The 14,014-nt window shown below is 56.2% G+C and overlaps 1 protein-coding gene across 2 annotated transcripts in view; it reads right to left on the bottom strand.

Annotated features, from left to right (window-relative positions):
- Positions 1-12,360, bottom strand: part of PAK4 (p21 (RAC1) activated kinase 4) — a 43,992-nt gene extending 31,632 nt beyond the window's left edge. Inside the window, exon 1 of one of the 2 annotated variants that reach the window (XM_029925535.1) lies at positions 12,204-12,360. The gene's annotated coding sequence lies outside the window, so the exon portion shown is untranslated. The remainder of the gene's footprint in view (positions 1-12,203) is intronic. The other variant, XM_029925537.1, reaches the window with a different exon arrangement.
- Between the last annotated feature and the right edge of the window lie 1,654 nt (positions 12,361-14,014).

The following is a 14,014-nucleotide window of genomic DNA, read 5'->3' as shown; positions in this document are numbered from 1 at the left end:
GATTTAAGGTGCAGCGGGGAGAGAGGTATGGGGTGTCAGGGGTGGGCAGGACACACAGCTCTAGGCCTGAGCCCTGGGGGTGGGAGGGGAGAGGTGGGATTTGTAAACTGAGATAGATGGATGACAAAAAGGGAGGGAAAGGGAAGGAAGGGCCTGGGAGGGGCAGGGGCAGTGCCTGGAGGATCCTCCGCCTGCCCCCCCCCACCTTGGAGCCCTCCCCCACAGGCACCCTCCCCCACCCCAGCCACGGGGGAATCTGGGCAGGCAGAGGAATGCAGGCGGGCCTGGCGCCGCCATCTCCGGGTCCCCTCCGCCTGCAGAAACGAGGCGCCACCTCCGCCTGGCCCAGGCATAAGTCTCCCCCGGGAAGGCATCAGCTATCTCTCGGTTCTCCAGCCCCAAACACCCACTCCCGGCCTTCTCAGAACGCCCATCCTGAACCCCTTCTCCTTTTGGGTCCTCTCCAGTCACATGTGGGCCCAGGGGCCCAGGCCAGCACTTACCAGGGTGGAGTGACAGCCAGCCGGGAGCTGGCAGAGCTTATCACCTGTTCTGGTGGATGGGGCGGGGGAGGGGCAACCTGAGAAGGCTTCCCAGAGGGGGTGACCTCTAGTTCAAGACACAAGGAATACAGGAGATGAGTGCACTAAACAAAGGTCAGCAAGGCTAAGTGCGGCAGGCAAGTGGGCCTGGGGCAGGGCCTGGTCCACCAGAGGGGAGGTCCAGGCTTGGGTCCCCTCCCCAGGCACAGGGAGACATGGAAGGATCTCAGGCAGAGAAGGAACCTGCGCTGACCTCAGCCACACTCGCTGGCCCACTGGAGGTGCCGGGTATCCCCAGGTCCTGCCGCCTCCCAAGGGGCAGAGCTGGGCCCTGGCTCCTTCCTGCCACGCTGTGAGGAGACTCCACCAGAGCTGCCTCCGCACCCAGAGCCTGCTCCCCAATAATTAAACCGTAAGCTGATTAGTCAAGGAAAACCTTTAATTAGCCCTTGAAATCATTCAGGAAAATTACAACCTCCTTTCTGGGCGCCCTGCCTGCCTTCTCCCAGGCCCCAGCAATGATGCCGGGGAGGAAGCAGAGTCTGGGGCGGGGGCTCCTGCCCCTTATGCCAGCCTCACCTGGCAAAGGCCAAACCTAGGGTGCAAGGTGCCTTGTGGGAGAGGGAGAGGAAGGCACGGACTCCCCTGGCCACATCATAAGTACGTCGGGATAAATCCAACAAGAGGTGGGCAAGGACTGTGCTGGAAAAGTAGGGCACATTCCTGAGAGACGTCAGAGAAGACAAATAAATGGGGAGATATACCAGGTTCGTGGACTGGGAGACACAAGATGCTCGTCTAATATTTAAATAGAACTTAAGAAGACACTCTTGCTTGCTCTCCCCATGATCAAAACTTATCAACTACAGAAATTAGGGCAGCATGGGGGAGATGCAGGAATAGCCAAAAGAGCGAGAAAAGGACGGAGCATCCAGAGAAAGACCACACGTCATTTATGATAAGCGCGGCCGTGGAGAAAAGTCAGCCTGCTTTTAACAAATGGTATGTGGAGGATTGGGGACCCAGGCGAAGAATAGGAAACTGGATGCCTACCTCACACCACACGCACACACGCACAATTCCAGAACAAAGAAGGACGAAAGGGGAGAAGCAGAACTATAAACACCGTAAAGGAAACGAGTGATACATTTGACCATATTAAAATTAAGCGCTTCTGTTCATCAAAAGATACAATAAAGTAAGTGAGGAAGACAGGCAGCAGGTCAGGAGATGTAGAGCAGCTCAGAGACAAAGGCTCTCATCCAGAACCTAGGATTTAACTTAAAGGACAAATAAAAATGCTGACAGCCCGATGGAAAACAGGCGAATGACTTGAACAGGCTCTTCGTGAGGGGAGCCTCCAGATGTGCCAGGAACTGGTGAAAAGCTGCTGCCTCTGACTGGTGACCAGGGAAATGCAAATCGGCATCCTCAGGACACACCACCAGAGGCACCTGCTCAGCACCGGCCTGAGGGAGGGGCTAGCGCTCACCACTGGTGCCACCCTTCCCCTCCCCATCTGTGAAATGGGTCAAAGAGTCACGGCCACCTTCTGGGATCCCGGGACGGACTGGGTGCACAGGGGTGCTACGTGGGGTGCTGGGCCTGGCACACGCAAACCTTCAATTAGTTTTCCCTATTAATCAGTCTAAGGAATAAGCACTCCCCAGACCCGAGGTCATTTCAGGCCCTCGAGCAGGGATGCCCCAGAAGGCTGAGAGTCCAAGAGACAGACGCCAACTGGGTAGCAACTGGATCTGTCTATCCACCAACCACTGTGTCCCTGGAGGCCACAAAGGGCCAGGGTATTTGTAGGAGGGAAACGGAAACAATCACGTTCATATTTACGCCAGGAGCAGGCTAAGTATGTCAAGCGCAGCACACCCAGAGCGGCCTCAATCCTAGAGAAGAACCAGGACGTGGAGGGGTCCGAGGGGCCGTCGGCACTCAAATCCAGACTGACCACGGAACCGCCCCTGATGTTAGTAACTAACATTCCCCAAAGGCCCTGCGCTCTCTCTCGGCCTCGAGTGCCCATCCCCAGCCAACCTCTATTCACCCTTCAAGTGGCGCTCCCTCTGCACCGGGCAGATCTCCCGGCATGTACTCTGGCAACAAAGGGCACTCTCAGCTTACCGCAGCTCACTCATTCCCTCGGCCCTTCACTTCAGTCCAGCAGCGTTGACTGAGCGACCAGGGCGCAGACACATCAAGCCGAGGTCCCAGCAAGGGACACGGTAGGGGCTCCCCACCACTATCCCCCAACCCATGAAGCCAAGGTATGAGGGGCAGGGAGGACAATAAGCCAAGTGACCCACAAATCCCAATATAACGTAATGGAGGAGGTGAGCTGGAAAGAAAATCAAGCAGGGGGACGTGGGAAGAGAGAGAGTGACCGGTCGCAGAGGAAGCAGCATAGACCACAGGCCCTGAGGCAGGAGCCAGCCTAGAATGTTGCAGGGACAGCGTGGCAGGAGAGAAGGGGAGCTGGCAAGGACACTGGGCCAGGATGCCATGCCCCCCCCCCCTCCACCAAAGAGATGAAGCCACAGGAGGGTCCCAGCAGGCAGGGACACCATCGATGTGGCCCCAGCTCCCTCTGTCCTCACGTGAGGACTGGCTGTGGGGGCAGCAGGGGCACAGAGTGAGAAGGTGGGTCCAGGCGGGGGAGGAGAGTGGCTGCAGGGGGGCTGAAACTGGGAGGGGGGGTAGTCAGAGGCCCCAGGTTCTGTTCTGAAGCTACAGTAAGTGGCTTCCCTACCATGGTGGATGCAAGGGGAGAGGACAAGAGAAGTCAGGATGACAACAGACCATGGAAGTGGGCCTGACCATGACACAGGGTCACTGGGGGAAGGCAGGGGCTGGGAGGCCGGCTTCCTTACCTGTCTGCGTGTCCATCTTTGACCAAGGTCTATGGACTAAGACACAGTGCGCTCAGGGCCGCCTACGGTGGTGACCTCTGGTCCCTGTGGCCTCAGCACAGCGCTTCCTCGGAAATAAGCACTTGACCCCCACTGGAAGGACGGGTAAGAGCTGGCAGGGACAGGAATGTGGGAAGGAGAAAATAACAAGAGGACTCCAAGCACCAATAACAAGCACATGTTCCTTTTGCAGTAGAACAGAATCTCACAAGGTCAATTAAATACTTCGAGCGACCAGGGGTGCCCAGGTGGCTCAGTCACTTAGGTGTCCTGTCCGCCTCTTGGTTTCAGCTCAAGTCATGATCTCACAGTTGGTGGGTTTGAACCCTGCATGGGTCTCTGCAATATTGGCGCAGAGTCTAACTGGGATTCTCTCTCTCCCTCTCTCTGCCCCTCCCCACCTCTCTCTCTCTCAAAATAAACTTAAAAAATAATTTAAAAGTTTGACAACGTGCTGGTAAGGATGTGTAGTACACAGTGGTGCCATCCCTACCCTCTGATGCAAGCAAGGCACCTGGGTAGATGCCCTGGAGAAACGCGCCACAGACGTGTTCAAGGACGGTTCCGCCCTGCATAGCGGGAGACACAGCAATCAGCTCTGGACCGTTCTCACGGCAGAACACTACACGGCGGCGAGGACAGCAAGGAGGACGAAGGACCTGACACACTCGAGCGCACGGCTGGACCTCCCCGACTGCGGACACCAACAAGGACGCATCGAGGGATTCCATTTACGTGAGGCTCAAAAGCAGGCGAGGTGGCATTCTGTCACTCACGGGTGTGTGCCTGGTAAGAACTCTGCAGAAAAGCAGGAAGGCGGTGACCCCCAAGGTCAGAGGGGTGATGGTCACTGAAGTCGTGATGGACAGAGTGGGGGTGGGGGCTCCTGGGGAGCGGTGTTCCTTCTTCCCCTGGGTGTGGCGAGGAGTCGGTTCATCCCAACGTGTGCACTTACATGCATTTCTGGAGCGTATTGTGCTTCGCAACTGGTAAAGGCATAAAAGTAGTGGAATCATAAACGTACATGAATATGGAGACACACACATGGTGTCTTGGAGTGCAAGCACCTGCGGTCAGGCTGCTGTGGAAGGTCTGGGGGCACCTGCGGGCAGCAGAGGGAGGGTCCGTAGGGAGAAAGGGGGCAGGGCGGCCTGGGGTCCTCACCTCAGGGGCATGTGCACTTCCCTGCCCTCCGGCCGTGTCCTATTTTCTCCCCATCCCTAGCCCTGACCACTAAGGGGAGGGGAGACGAGGAGGGGGCAGGAGGAGGGCGGGAGGAGGCCCAGGAGAGCAGGCTGCTGCCCTTCCCTTCCCGTAGTGTGGGAGCGGCTGAAACCAGACTGGGGAAGTGAGCCGCGCGAAACCACAGCACAATGCCGCTTTATCAGGAGTTTCCACCAGGCCCGGGGCACCTGGGGGTGGGAGCAGGGAGGGCCAGGACCCCGCCCGGTGTCCCCACCCCATCGAGGTGCTCCCCTCGAAAGCTCGGCTGCAGCCTGCCTGGAGTGAAGACACAAAGGAAGGGGGGCGGCCAGGGAGGGCCTCCTAATCCCTGAGGCTTAGTTCTGCGTGCCAAGGTGATCGGGAGCCAGACTCGGCAGTGACCCCAGGCAAGTCGCCCAGGTCCACAATCTCCTCCCTGTGGAAGGGGAGTAGTGGTAACCCCCACATCGGGAGGGTCAGTTCGCAGGAAGCAGGAGGCGTTCCTAGGCACATATCGAGGGAGGCTGTGCCTATTAACACGAGCAGCTGAGTCTCGGAGCCCCTACTGTGCACTTGCCTGATGAGTACGCATCTATACCCTCCAAACTACCCTCTGGCGAGGTACCGTTATCACTGCCCTCTTACAGATAAGGACACCAGTGGCCTGTCTGGGCTCACTCAGCTAACAGGGGCAAAGCTGGCTCCAGGGTCCATGCCCACAGCCTCCACGGCCACTGCGTCACACAAGTTAACAGCCAGGAAGTCCTGGGGTTCGAGTCCTTGATCTGCCACTTATTTGTGGAGGGGTGGCCAGCCTGTGCCTCGGTTTCCCCGTCTGAGGGAAAGTAAAAGGCCCACAAACAGCTCTCAGGAAAGGAAGCCTGGAAGGCTTTCAACAAACACAGAGACGCTCCACTTCATTCGCGTTAAAATCAGAAGCACCCTAAGAGTGTCCGGGCACCTTAGCTGGCGGGCAAGGGTCAAAGTCAGGTAACCATTCGGCCGGCACGGGAGGGAGCCCTGGTGCCAGCAGACACCGGGGCTCGGGGTAAACGGGCACGCGCTCTCGGACAGGCTGGAACACTATCGGCAGAGCCACCAGGGCGCCCCTCTCAGACCCCCAAGCCCGGCTCCAGAAAAGCCCCCAGAGCAGTGCTCACATGGGTGCGAAGCCCTGCTGGGAGGACGGAAAGCCTGGAAGGGCCTGCAAGGCCATCGGCAGGAGCACGGGCGCGCCAGGGGCCGTCACCCAGCCACAGAGAGCGCAGGGAAGGGCCCCACATCCTCGTAGGGGTCTGAAGAGGGAGAACTGCCAGGGTCCGAACGAACGTGGGAAGTCGGCTCCATTCGGGCAGAAACAAGAGGGGGCAGATCGTGTGCAGGAACGAACACGACGCTGGGGAAGGGGACCGTGGCCAGGCCTGGCAGGGGTCTCCACGTCCCTGTATACCCTTCTGCGCTGGGCGGAGTTTTTCAGCTCTTATTTAGGGGACCGGGTAATGCGTGCACATGGAGCAAAAATGTGCCTTAAAACGGAGTGGCTGGCAAAGGGAAATGAGGTTCCCAACCGCCTGCTGGGGGTCCCTGGGCAGAGTGCTGTGAGGGGGCTCGGAAAGCCGTCCTGGAGGCTCCCCAGGGGGACAAGCGCGAGGAGACAGGGAACGCTGCTGAGTTATTAAGCTGTCACCGCAAGCTTACTGTGGGCCAGGCGTTGTGCTGAGCGCTCTACGGCATGATCTACAGCCCTCCCAACGGCCCATTTAACAGGTGAGAAATGTGAGGCCAGGCATGCTCTGGCTCTTTCCCAGGGGAAAGCAGGGACCCGTGTCACTGTGTGGCCCCAGCAGAGAAGCTGTCATTGCCCCTGAGGATGGCAGCAGCACTTGGGCATCGGCAGGGCAGGACCAGAGGGCCCCGGGAGACAGGCTGTGGTGAGGGGTGGCCTCTGAATCATCTGCCGCAGCCGGCTCCCCTGGGACCTGGGAACGCTCCCCTCTGGCCCTCCCTGCTCCCCCCACACCTTCCTGTGGGCCAAGGCAGCTGGCGGACCACAAGCCCCAGCCCCGGAAGGGCGGCTCGGGCGGGAAGGGTCCCATTTCCCTGGCCATGACTTGGAAGGAGACCGCTTCCTGCTGGCAGCATCTGTGGCCGCCTGGCTCGGGTGATGGGATAAACAGCTGCTGGGGACACCCTGACCGGCGTCTGGCCAGGAAGTCTGGTCTACTGTGAGCCAGCATGACGAGGGGTAGCGAGGCAACGGATAAGAAAGCAAAGGGGCTGTGGGGGACCCTGGGGGGGGGCCCGGGGCCCAGAAACACACAGCCCAGGCTGGACAGATCTCCAACGAGCTTACATCTGATAAAGAGGAGCCTGGGGAGGGACCAACTGGATAGGACATGGCCTTGTCTCCTCAAAACCACTTCCAAATCCGTGGAGGGCAGTGGCTCTAGAGTCTGATGGCCTGGAGTTCAAGTCCTATCTCTGCCGCTTGCCTGCTGTGTAACCTTAGACCCATCACGTACCTCTCTGGGTCTCAGTTTTCTCATCCCCAAAATGGGGATAATAACAGAATCTACCGGGGCGCCTGGGTGGCTCAGTCAGTTGAGCCTCCGGCTTCGGCTCAGGTCAGATCTCACGTTCGTGGGTTCGAGCCCCGTGTCAGGCTCTGTGCTGACAGCTAGCTCAGAGCCTGGAGCCTGCTTCAGATTCTGTGTCTCCTTCTCTCTCTGAACCTCTCCCTCTCATGCTCTGTCTCTCTCTGTATCAAAAATAAATAAAACATTAAAAAAAAAAATAACAGAATCTACCTTGTAGGCTGCTGTGGAGGTCAAATGCGGAAAGTCCCCACAACTTCGACAGCACACAGAGCCCTCCTCCCTCACTGCCACCTTCATCCTCTCCACCCTCATCCCTGGGCCGGGACTATTTAGCAGCCTCCCTGCGGTCTCCCTGCCCCCGCCCCCCATGACCTGTGCCCCACATGGCAAAAGGAGCAATCCTGATAAAAGAGAAACGGGGTGGGGCGCCTGGGCGGCTTAGTCTGCTAAGTATACTCCTGATCTCGGCTCAGGTCATGATCTCACAGTTCATGAGTTTGAGCCCCGGGTTGGGCTTTTTGGTTCCAGCACAGAGCCTGCTTGGAATTCTCTCTCGCTCTGTCTCTGCTCCTACCCAGCTTGTGCGCTCGCTCTCTCTCTCTCTCTCTCTCTCTCTCTCAAAATAAACTTTTAAAAACAATTTTTTTAAAAAGAAAGAAACTCAAGGGGCGCCTGGGTGGCTCAGTCAGCTAAGCATCTGACTTTGACTCAGGTCATGATCTTGCGGTTTGTGGGTTCGAGCCCGGCATCGGGTTCCGCACTGACAGCTCAGAGCCTGGAGCGTGCTTCGGATTCTGTGTCGCCCTCTCTCTCTGCCCCTCCCCTATCATGCTCTGTCTCTCTCTCAAAACTAAATAAACATTTCAAAAATTAAAAAAAAAGAAAGAAACTCAACATGGCTTCAAACCTTGCAATGAGTCCCCGTTAGACACAGAACAAAACCCACACTCTGGCCTCAGCCTGTCGGCCCCAGTGTATCTGCCACAACTTTCCCACCCGCCTGAGCTCAGTGCCCACTTGGTCACGCTGGCCTCTGAGGTGGAACTTGACCATCTAAGCTCATTCGGACCTCGGGGCCTTTGCACTTCCCACACCCACTACCTGCTCTATTCTTTCCACCTCCTTTCTAGGCCTGGCTCCCTCTTTTTCATCGGTCACATGTCTCCTTCTCCAGAAAGCCCTCACCGACTCCCCAGGCTGGGCCAGGTGCTTCCTGGATCTCAGCCTTGACGCTGCTGCTGCTTGCTTATGTTTCCCCATCCCAGCCCTGACACGTCGGCTTCGGCTGTCATTGTCTGGGGACCGGTCCGTCTCCTTCACATGCTAAAATCCACGCAGGCAGGGCCAGGGCTGTGCTGGTCGCCAGTGGGACGGGTAGTCAGACACACAAAAAGAGCGTAACAAGGCTCTGTCCATCCCTTTCCACACTTCACCTCCTTCCTCCCTGCCCCGTTCCTGAGGAGGATCAAGTCAGTACAGTTTCCTTCCCCATCGTCAGCCCTGAGAGATGACTCCCAGGAGAGCTGGGTCAAAGCTGCGGTCACTGTCCCTGATGTCCTACAGGGCAAAAGCCTGGGTGTGGGGGCTCGGTGGCCCCAGCGAAGCCCACTGAGTGAACCATCTCCCCAACTGTCCCTAGCCAGCCTGGGGAGGGGGGTGCATAAAGCCACCATCTCGTGGCTGAGCAGGACCATGAACTCGTCCAAAGCAGGACGTGGCATGAAGGGAACCCTCAAGCCCAGGTGGAAAGCAGACAGGTACAACTGCTTAGGACAGCAATGTGGGAGGTCCGGCAGTTCCATGCCCGACACAGACGCCGGCCATGATAGGAAGCACGTTCTAGAAAGTTCAAACCAGCACTGTCACCATCCTGATGGGAAACCACCCACATGTCCACCACGAGGTGAGCAGGACACTCCCGTGTGACCCCATCACGAACATGGCAGAGACCACGCATCCCAGTGTGACACACGTCCTCGTGGAGCGACAGGCGGACTCTAATGCTGAGCAGAAAAAGCAGGCTATTGGGGCACCTGGGTGGCTCAGTCAGTTGAGTGACTGACTTCGGCTCAGGTCATGATCTCGCGGTTTGTGGGTTCGGGCCCTGCGTCGGGTTTTGTGCGGACAGATCAAAGCCTGAGGCCTTCAGATTCTGTGTCTCCCTCTCTGCCCCTCCCCCATTCATGCTCTGTCTCTCTCCATCTCTTAATAATAAATAAATGTAAAAAAAAGAGAAAAGAAAAGAAAAAGCTGTTTACTGGGATACCACTCACATGATCTGTGACACTGGAAAACAGCAGCGGTCAGCCCTGGCTGGGCGACCAGAACCTCGGACTGATGCCAGCCCCACCCCAGACCCTGGCCGGCCTGGGTGCTGGCACGTTTGAAAGCACTGCCGGTGACTCCAGTGTGCGGCGACTCTATTGCTCTATTATTACTTTATTGTTCTTGAACACTCTCAAAGGTAGTAGAAGTAGGAAGAGCCGCAGAGAAGCGCTGAAGTGCAGGGGCAGGGAGGATGGGAGGGGACGGGGCATGTAACTCAGTCCACACCGTGTGCTCCCTGCCCGTGCTGATGGTGGAGGCTGCCTGCCCGATGGTGGAGGCGGGGTGTTCTGTTATGCTGAAAGCGTTACTTTCTTTGCTAGTCTAAAATCATCAGGAACAAGACTGGCACATAAGAAATCCCTTGCCTAAGGGCCCACAGCCGGTGAGAGGGCAGGGACCCGAACTCGGGTCCCCAGTAACGCAGCCCTGTCCCTCCTCATCTGTGCCGAGCCGGGCATGCTGAGCAAGCTGGAAGCGCGAGGGCAGGAGGCTGGGCTGACCTCATGGGATTGCCTGGCAGCGTGCCCACCCAGTGACCCCGTCCCGAAAGGGCTGGGGCGGCTGGCCGAGAAAGCCAGGAGGCGGGTAACACAGCACCTTCCGTGGGTCCTGGGCTGAGCGCCTGCAGCTGGCATCCTCATGGCAATCCCAGGAGGTGGCAGCTACCACTATTCCCATCTTGCAGGCGAAGAAACTGAGGCCCAGAAAGTTAAGCAACTTGCCCAGAGTCACAACCTGGGAGCGCCGGAGCCGCGTGCGAAATGGGCATCCCTGCTCGGGTGCCCGCGCTCTGAATCAGTCCCCAGTAAGTCCCCAATACGGCTCCAGGCCCAGGGCAGGGCCCCCCAGGGGTACGGATGGAGCCGTGTATCACTGGCGGGGGGGCTGCTTCCCGGCTGCTCCCACAAAGGGATCCCGAGAGCCTTGGGGGACAGGGGTTCTGTGTCTCTGTCCCGTCCACCGTCGTGGTCCCAGCACCCAGCCGTGCCCACCGGTCCATCACCAAGAGCCGGGCAAGCTCCGCCACCAGGCAGTGCTTCAGGTGGGTGTTCAGGGCAGGAACACGGGAGACACTCCTGCTGTGGGGGAGCCCACATTCTGGGGAGGAGGCAGGGAAGAAACCATGCCCTGAAAATCCAAGTAAGAACAGAGCAAAGGGCTGGGGAGAAAACAAGAGTGAGACACAGAATGTGGGGGACTCTGGGAGCTGGGTGGAGGGACTGGGAGTGAGGGGGTGGGGTGGGGAAAGGATTCCAGGCAGAGGGAACAGGAAGGTCAAAGCCCGGGAGGGTGGTATATGCCCACAGAGCTGAAGGCAAACACAGGAGGGATGGGGAGGAGACGAGGTGGGGGCGCCTGGGGACCAAGGTGAGAGCCTGGGGTTTTCAGTACAGAGAACACTCAGCTTGGTATAGGGTCCCACTCACGGCCACGCTCTCCAGGCAGAAGCCCATCAGGCTCGCTTGGACTCTGGGCCACCCCCGAACACCCACTCCAGATCCCGCCCTTCCAAGACGCCCAGAGACAATCCATTCCAGTCCAGGGAGTGGCTCGGCTTTGCCCGGCCCCCCGCTTCCAGGAACAGATCTTCAACAATCTACAAAGTGAGGACTAGGAGCAGGAGCTCTGGAATCAGTCAGACCCAGCGTGGGATCAGCCTGCGTTACTCGGCAGAAGCTATCGGAGCCTCAGTGTTCCTGTCTGCAAAGTGGGTCTATCCGGTACCCACGTCACAAGACTGTGGGATAATGAAGCAGCACTCAGCACAGCGTTAGCCGTCATTAAATGTTAGACAAAATGATGTTCGAGAGGCGGCAGAGTCCCATCCTGCACCCAGAAACAGAACTGCAGAGTTTGAATCCCAACTCCACAACTTATTCATTAGATAATCCTGGGCAAATCACTTGGGCTTTTAATAATAGTGCCAACCTTCTAAGACTGTAGGGAGGATTAAGCTACATAAAGCAATTCAAGAACCTGGCACATAGTGATTTGTGCTTGTTATTTTCATTATTTGTGGGTGGGGGTTCTCTTTCACTCCACCAGGACATCCCTGACCTCTCTCTGGGACATTCCTCCCGTCCTCCCCGGCAATGCACCCCGCTAGGGCTTTAAATTTTGACCCTCGGGTAACATCATCTGTCAGATTCTGACCTTCACCCCCCTTTGGCCCCGTTCCACATTTGATCTCTTAAAAAGATGCCCCCCAACCTAAATCGCAAGCATCTGCTCCGCGGGCCGCTGCCATAAACCGGCGAACCACCAACCCCCGGGGCTGCGATCTCTGACCCTGGCAGGCGAACCCTCCCTCCCTTCAAGTGAATGGCTTTGACCCCCATTTTTTGACACACGCCCCGGGCCCCCCCTCGAACGCACTCCACTCTAAATTTCGAACTTTGCGCTCTCCTTAGCCACGCCCCCCTCGCGAGTTTGACCTCTGACCTCCCCCACACCACCGTCCCCAGTAGTATTGACCCCCGACCCCTCGGACGCGACCCTTCCCTCCTCGAGTGAACTCTGACCCCAGCGGCCCCGCCCCCTACTTGCGCAAACGGTCTCCCACCGCCGTCGCCAGGCCCACCCCAATCCCCTGGCCAGACGGTTTATCCTACCGGCTCGGCGCTGCAGTCGCTCGCGGCCTAGCTGCTCGACTCGAAATTCCGATCCCTCACACGGCCCTCAACTCTCTTGCGCCGCCGCCACCGCGGCCACTGCCGCCGCCATGTTAAATCCCCAACGAACATCCGGGGCTTTCCCCCCTCGCCGCCCACATGTCCCCATGGCAACGGTACTGACCGGGCAGGGGGCAGGGCCCACTCAGGGGTGGAGCTGGGCCGCTGGCAGAGCCCGCTCCAGCCTCTGATTGGTGCAGATTGTCCAATCAGAGGCCTTCGGATCCAAAATGCCTGGCCGGGATTGGAAAATTTGGAAAGGGTGCGGGAAGCTGGCTTTCCGCCGGATCGAGTTCTTAAAGGGGAATTGATTATTCTATTGTAACAGACCCAACTTACACCGAAAGCTGTTGGTGGGTGGGAAGCGGTAATGAGTCATAGTGGCCAGAAACAGTTATTTCGCACTTATTATGTGCCAGACACCCTACCAAATGCTTTACTTGCGTCGTTCCGCGAAACACTCACTAAAACCCTATTTTATCGTTCATACCCAATTCACAGATAAAGAAACTGAGGCTCAAAGTGGTGAACTAGCTGCCTCAGGATTACAGGATGTAGATAATGAGTTTTGAACGACAGTCTGTCTGAATTCAGGAACTTGACCTGGAATCAAGACACTATTTGATCTTACTCTTTTTAATAAGTTTTTAAAAAGTGAACACTTTGTCAAAAAAAAAAAAAAAAAGGAAAATACCAGAAAACTACAAAATCCTTAAGCTAAACCCAGACAACCTCTCCTGTGATTTCATTCACTGGCTCTTCCAGAAAAATAATCAGGTGCTCTCCCTCCTCAATGTCTTTGCATTGGCTGTTTCTTCCTGTCCAGATTAGACTTCCCTCAGTACTCCAGGGCTCCCTCTCTTGCCTCCTTCAGGGATTTACTGCAGTATCACCTTATCAGTGATCTTATTCTTTCCCTCCCTAACTAAACCAGCAAACAACCTTCTTTCATGCTACTAACCCCTGCACTTTGCCCTTTTTCTTTCTTATTTTCCTGCTCTAATCACCTTCTAACAAACCAGATGATTAGCTAATTGTAGTTATGGTTTCTTGGTAGTTCCCTCTACTCCAAGAGAGGAGGTTGGAGGAGGGCATGGATTTTTGTCTGTTTTCTTCGCTGTGCATGCTCAGTACCCTTGCCCTATTGGCATGTAGATGCTCAATAAACATTTATTAAACGATGGTTGAGCGATTCCTAAATCCATACCCTCAGAGATACTCTTAAATGCCAAGTGCATCCTGCCCCCCTCCCCGCCCCACCCCAGCACAGTGTCTAGCACATAGTAGGCATTTAATTAATGTCTGTGAAGGCAATGAATGGATGATTGCATGAGTCATTTTTTTCTGTACATTTACCTACCTCTTCTGTTTTTTAACAGAATCAGAGGCATACGTTTATAAAGAATTTTATGTTTTTAAAAACAAGAGCGGAAATATCACCAGTCTCTTTCCCTGTCATTTTCTTCAAAAGCATTGGTTTTAATGGCTGCAGAAGTCATCCTGTCAATGAACTCTGATTTGTTTAAACACTCACTCTTGTTGAACATCTACGCTGTGATAAATATTTTGCTGTTATAAATAATACCCCTCCCCAAATAGTTAAATATTTGTGCACATCTCTAATTATTTCCTTTGAACGAATTCCCACAAATGGAACTGCTGGGTCAAAGGAAATGTACAACTTTAAGATTTAATAATAGTAACAGTTGCCATGCTTGGAGCTAAGCTGTGTAATTTTAACAACAGGGGCT

The sequence above is a fragment of the Suricata suricatta genome, chromosome 16, assembly GCF_006229205.1.
Source record: "Suricata suricatta isolate VVHF042 chromosome 16, meerkat_22Aug2017_6uvM2_HiC, whole genome shotgun sequence".
In the NCBI taxonomy this organism is placed as follows: Eukaryota; Metazoa; Chordata; class Mammalia; order Carnivora; family Herpestidae; genus Suricata; species Suricata suricatta.
This window is presented reverse-complemented; position numbering and strand designations above follow the sequence as displayed.